Below are 6,503 nucleotides of genomic sequence, written 5' to 3'. Positions count from 1 at the left end.
AACGTCAGTACGCAGAATCTATACATCAAATCCGTTCTGCATTATTTGTTATGTTGATATGGAATATTTATCAACAAGGTTTTGGTACCTTCCGATGAACATTTTTTAGAAAAAGGACAAAACGTTCTTTGACATTTTCTGCATAGACTCTGATATACGTATCCATAAACTTCTCTACATTCTTATTATATCGAGCAACAGTAATCAAAAAGAAAAACATATTTAGTTCAACTCTATTTTATTTTTTAAATCCTTTTACAAATATGCCGATTACCATCAAAGCATACATAGTGGATTACTTGTGTCGTCTCATTTATCTACAACAGAAATAACATTTATCATCATCATGATAATCAACTCATTTCCATTTTATTCCACAGAGGCATATGCTATAACAATTAAAACATTCAGTGCACTCCAAGGTTTCACTTCGTAACCCGGATTTGTTTTCTCTCAATCGATTTATGACTTTTGAACAGCGATATACTACTGTGCCCTTTTTTTTATCCAGTTTGTACAAATGATAAGAAGTGTTATCCATCATTTAAATGCTCAGGGTGAAGTCCAAAGGCCTCAACAGTTGTTGTCTTCATCTTAATAAATGCTTAGGTTATTTAGAGAATCTGCTGGCAAATGTATATTGTTTTTTTCTTTCTCAATTATATAGTCATAACTTCTTGAATTTGAGACAAATTAAAGATGGGACGATTTTTTTAGATACAAGTATTGGAAAAACATCTGTAAAGGTTTCCCTCTAGATGTCTTTTGATTAGTTATGTGAGTTGTAGGGTTGCCATCTGTATATGTTATCCTCTAGAGGTTTTTGGTTATTCTTGTTGTTGGGTCGATGTATAAACTGACGTACAGGCATCTGTGAATGATGCCTCTATGTGCCTTTTTTTATGTTATTTGGTCGGTGTCTCACTGATGTATAACCCGTTTTGCTTTGTTTTAAATCAAATATATAGAAATAAGATTTTTACATACCCAGATGGACAATCACATTGACATTTGGTTTTAATCAATGCCCATGGTCGTCTCCTAACACATTTTCCACCAATACATCCCGATCTAAGGTGGTCACAACATTTGTGACAAGCTCCTTTGTGCGGACATCCTCCCCAATTACATGTTATAAGTATTCCATCAGCTTGATTAATCGTCATGCCTGAAAGAATCAGAGGAAAACTCAGAGGGGACTTGGTTGGAAAGATTTAAAGGCAAAAAAAAAATTACATCCAAAAGCTCATTCGGGGAACATGCTAAAATGATTGTCTGATGTTTGATCACAAGTAGATAAAAAAAAAGTGTTCATACGACTATCTTTATCGTTATAACTTATTCACTGTCTCCAGTATTTGAATTGATCAAACTACCTAGATCTGAAAATAGATATATATATATTTCATAACAACGTGTCGATCAAGATTAAATCCCGAGAACTTTAAATTACTAATAATGCCGATACTGCCGGAACGTCACAAACCTCCTTAACGACGTCGCCCATAACGACGCTAAATGATTTATCCTGAGGAGTCCCAATGATGGATGAAATCGATTGAACTGGAACTGTTAACTTGTTACTTATTTTATGAATATATATATCTGCACATTTTTTACGTCTATATATATATGTTTGTTATGACAAAGTTTTAAAAGTTTTGAAAGCATAAAAGTTAGTCTTGTCACAAACATATGGCTCTAAAATGTTTGATATCCTCTAGGAAAAGAAACTTTGTACAAAAACAAAATATCAATATATGAGACCTATGTTTTGAATATCTTGCCGTTTGTAAACAATTCAATTTAATACTCTACTTGTTTTACTGCATGCAAACCTCCTTAACGACGTCGCCCATAACGACGCTAAATGAATTATCCTGAGGAGTCCCAATGATGGATGAAATCGATTGAACTGGAACTGTTAACTTGTTACTTATTTTATGAATATATATATCTGCACATTTTTTACGTCTATATATATATGTTTGTTATGACAAAGTTTTAAAAGTTTTAAAAGCATAAAAGTTAGTCTTGTCACAAACATATGGCTCTAAAATGTTTGATATCCTCTAGGAAAAGAAACTTTGTACAAAAACAAAATATCAATATATGAGACCTATGTTTTGAATATCTTGCCGTTTGTAAACAATTCAATTTAATACTCTACTTGTTTTACTGCATGCAATCAACAACAACTCATATTGATTATGGTAAAGTATCATGCGTCCGAGGCAGTATTTTTTTTAACATACTTTCAAAAAAACACTTAAAGCTGATAATTTAAAAGTCAAGTCACCTTTGATTTCGGAAAGAGTAAACATTCTGAGTAACCGTCAATAAAAACAATATGAAATAAATGTTGCCAACCGATAGCGTTCTTTAAGATGAACAAATGACAAAATATATTGCAAACATATAAAAGTGCCTAGCCTAAACAATTTAAATCCACAATTGTTTGCCGATAAATTGTCAAAACTCATAAAAACTTAAAGTATATACACATCAAAGTTAACAACAAAAACATTAGGAAATCGCATAAAAAAGTATCGATATAAAGTGCGTTGATATGGTAATCTTCTCCTGCTTCGGTTTGAGTGTTCGTGATCAAGGTAAATCTAGAAAAGTTTTTCTGAAGCACGACCTGAATAAGATGATATTTGCATTTACTATATATAACTCCGTCGATACAACTGCTGATTAACTACATTAACAAGTACTAACAATACACTTATCATCAGTTCAAAAGTCCGTATATCAGACCGGTCAACAAGTACTAAACATACACTTATCATCAGCTCAATAGTCCGTAAATCAGACTGGTCAACAAGTACTAAACATATCTTTATCATCAGCTCAATAGTCCGTATATCAGACCAGTCAACAAGTACTACATATACACATATCGTCAGCTCACTAGTCCGTATATTAGACCGGTCAATAAGAACTAAACATACACTCATCATCAGCTCACTAGAACGTATATTAGACCGGCCAATAAGTACTAAACATACACTTATTATCAGCTCAATAGTCAACAGGAAAACTCGGTCGTATTTGAATCTGTCAATTTAATATGTGTCCTTGTTTGTCAAATAGATTCTACCGCATTAATGTACTTTTATATTTTTGGCTTTCAAGTATCTGGGTTTGAGCAAACTGAATTGAGTTTTATCCAGAAACCAAATTTCTATTTTTAAACTTCCAAGTGACATTACAAAAACAATCGTTTTAAAGTAACAACAGTTATATAAAGTCTTACCTGAAAGGCAAACGAGCAGTATGATAATAGCTACACTTGTTTTCATGGTGTCTATCTGAAATTTAAATTTACTTTACATTAACCAAGAACTAAGACAAAAAACTCATAAAAAGCAGCCAGTTCTATCAAAGTAATATGAATGTATCTCCTTAATTATGTTACTTTATTATATATTATAGTCAGTGAATATTCTACAACACAAAATGCATGATATATTCGTGTACAAAAGATTAACCTTTTTGCCTAGTTTTGGCAAGGATAAGTATCATGCATTACAACATATAATAATGAATACTAGTATTCAATCCGTCTACACCTCCCCCCCCCCAAAAAAAAAAAACTAAAAATGGTCTTTCCCTAACCAGTGATTGACCGTCATTATTCCTGAAAACGATAATCTCTATTATTATAAAGTGCACAAATAACCAAAAAGTAAAATCACGAAAATACTGAACTCCAAGGAAAATTCAAAACGGAAACCCTTATCAAATGGTAAAATCAAGCAATGAAACATATCAAACGAATGGACAACAACTGTCATATTCCTGACTTGGAACAGGCATTTTCAAATTTTCAAACATCTCTTTAAAGGAAAAAGAAGACATGGTAATTTTATGCAAATACCATGAAAGAGAGAGTAAAAACATGTATTGAATTAAATTGAGCAATAAAGTTATGCCTTACACATCATTGGGTATGCTCGTAAGCATAGAAATGATAAAATATAAAACAAAACTAATTAATAAATACTAATTCTAAATAATTCAGTCAAATACAATGTAAAACCTAAGTCAAATTTATGAAATGAGTTTGTGTAACAATTTGCCATTGCTGCGTCAAAAAATTTCTGTTGCGTATATTTTTTTTCAAGTAAACATATTAAATAATTGAAAAACAAAATTGCTATGTAAATCAATGACAAAATACTTTTACAAAAATACTTTATCAATCTAAAATAATAATATGTTTACAACTAGTTAGTGCTTACCAAGATTGTCGTTTTTGTTGATTGAGAACCACTGGAAAGTATGCACCGCTATGGGGACGAACAAGTATATATATAGGTAGTCTCTGTAACAGATTGGCATTGCTGCGTAAACAATTTTCTCTTGCATATATTTTGTTATACTTCATTTGAAAATTAAAAATGTCATATTAATGATTTCTTGTCTCAAACACCATGTGTTGTACTTTTATATATTTAACTTCTTGTTTTTACAAAAAGCTAATTAACCAGTAAATGTTAATTATTCATCGGCTGTCCGAGTATACATTTAAACATGTGCTGCACTTTTAGGAAATCTACTTTTAATATTCAGTACCATTTTGTTACTCTAAAATTATTGTAATATTTAGGTACCTGTATTTCACAGTACTTTATTTGTACTTTAAATTTAGGTACTACAGATTTTTAGTTACTACCGTTACATTTTCAGCATTTTGAAAGTTTTTTTTATTTCAAATCGCTAAAAGTTATGATTTTCAAACATGTAGTATTGTATTATTTCTGTACCAAAATATTTAGTACAAATCAAGTACTGTAAAATACAAGTACCTAAATATTACAATAGTTTTAAAGTAAAAAAAAGGACTAAATATTAAAAGTAAAGAAAAAGTACTAAATATTAAAAGTAAATTTCCAGTACTGCATTTTTTTATTACAGAAAAAGTACCTATGCAAAAGTAGCTGTGTACAGCATACACTTTGAAGAGATGTTCCTTACAAGGCATTTTTCAAATGTTTTTTTTTTGGATAATGATGTGTCAACACACATGCGTCCAATGGTAGTATGAAATTTTGTCCTAAATAACGGTGTGATTATTGAAGACCGTATGTAGATCTACCTCATTTTATCTCAGGCCAACGTCTGCTGAAGTTTTCTAATCTTTTGGGCTTTAAATCGTCTGCATATTGGTAATAAATAACTAGCTGAAGCAGGTTAATGGTGCTTTCAATCGGTTAGCTAGGCGATGGATGAACAAGGAATACATAACCATAAAATAGCTTTTCAATGGATTGGCTGTCCAGTGGAAATCTTTATCGTTTTGAGCAATTCAATCATGGCAGATATTTTTTTATGGCAATGAGGTGGTGTTTTTTTCAATTCGTTGTATAGTAAACATCATGCCAGGCATACCATTGTGGGGTTTTTTCATTGAATTATTTCATCTGAGATGAAATGTATCTCATTTATTTTCATTTTTTGGACTTTGGAAATCATGATTGGATTTTCATACGTACTGATGTTTTATAAGTATTTTAAGACGAACATTTGCTGCCAGATTTGTTTTCTTTTAACTGCTGCATTTTTTATTTACAAATGAAAAATATAATTTTCGGAACTTGGTTCACACAAGTGATGAAAAAAAATTACCGAAATGCACATGTTGGGCATGCATGACATTAATTGATTATTTATTGTTAACAAGTTTAACCCATCCACATTCTGTATGTAGGTGTCTCTCCCAAGTCAGGCGCCTGTAATTCAATGGTTGTCGTTTGTCTATTTGTTATATATATATATGTTTTTCGTTCATTTTTTGTACATTAGATGGCCCTTTAGTTTTCTCGTTTGGATTGTTTCACATTGTCGTTTGGTGGTTTCTTTTTAAAGATGACTATGCGGTATATGCTTTGCTCATTGTTAAAGTCCGTACGGTGATCTATATTTGTTATTTTGTGTGATATTTGGTCTCTTGTGGAGAGTTGTCTCTTTGGAAATCATACCACATCTTCTTGTTTATATTCCTTTGATGTGTGTCAGAAGAAGATGTGTTTACATGGATATTTCAACTAAATATTAAGTAGAAAAGTGTTACCTTTCTACCAAACACTATTTTACTTGGACTTCCGTTGATTAATTTTAGACGACGTTGATATGTTTGACAAAATATTAGTTCCAATTTGTTGTACAACAGAAAACAGCATGGTTCCTATATCATGAACAAAAAACACAAGGCAAACCGAGAATGTATAATCAGATTGTCTATATATTGATATTGCTACATGTAAGTATGAGCTGGTTTTTGTATGATTGATGCCAATGAGATACCATTCAATCCAAGTCAAAATTTGTAAGGGTAAATCATTATAGGTCAAAGTACGCTCTTCAACACGGAACCTTGGCTCACATCGAACAGCACGCTAGCAAGGCCACAAACAATTACTAGTCTTAAACCATTCAAACAGGAAAACCAACGGTCTACACGAAATGAACTATTTTTTTAAACACACTCGCTG

General features: G+C 31.5%; 1 long non-coding RNA gene across 1 annotated transcript; it reads right to left on the bottom strand.

Annotated features, from left to right (window-relative positions):
• Nucleotides 1-990: 990 nt before the first annotated feature.
• LOC134681726 (uncharacterized) lies at nt 991-4,283 on the bottom strand. The gene is made up of 3 exons (XR_010100676.1): nt 4,251-4,283; nt 3,263-3,317; nt 991-1,168 (listed from the first exon to the last, which is right to left on the bottom strand). It is a non-coding gene; the product is annotated as an uncharacterized LOC134681726 (long non-coding RNA).
• Between the last annotated feature and the right edge of the window lie 2,220 nt (nt 4,284-6,503).

The sequence above is a fragment of the Mytilus trossulus genome, chromosome 8 (genome assembly GCF_036588685.1).
Source record: "Mytilus trossulus isolate FHL-02 chromosome 8, PNRI_Mtr1.1.1.hap1, whole genome shotgun sequence".
NCBI classification, from domain to species: domain Eukaryota; kingdom Metazoa; phylum Mollusca; class Bivalvia; order Mytilida; family Mytilidae; genus Mytilus; species Mytilus trossulus.
This window is presented reverse-complemented; position numbering and strand designations above follow the sequence as displayed.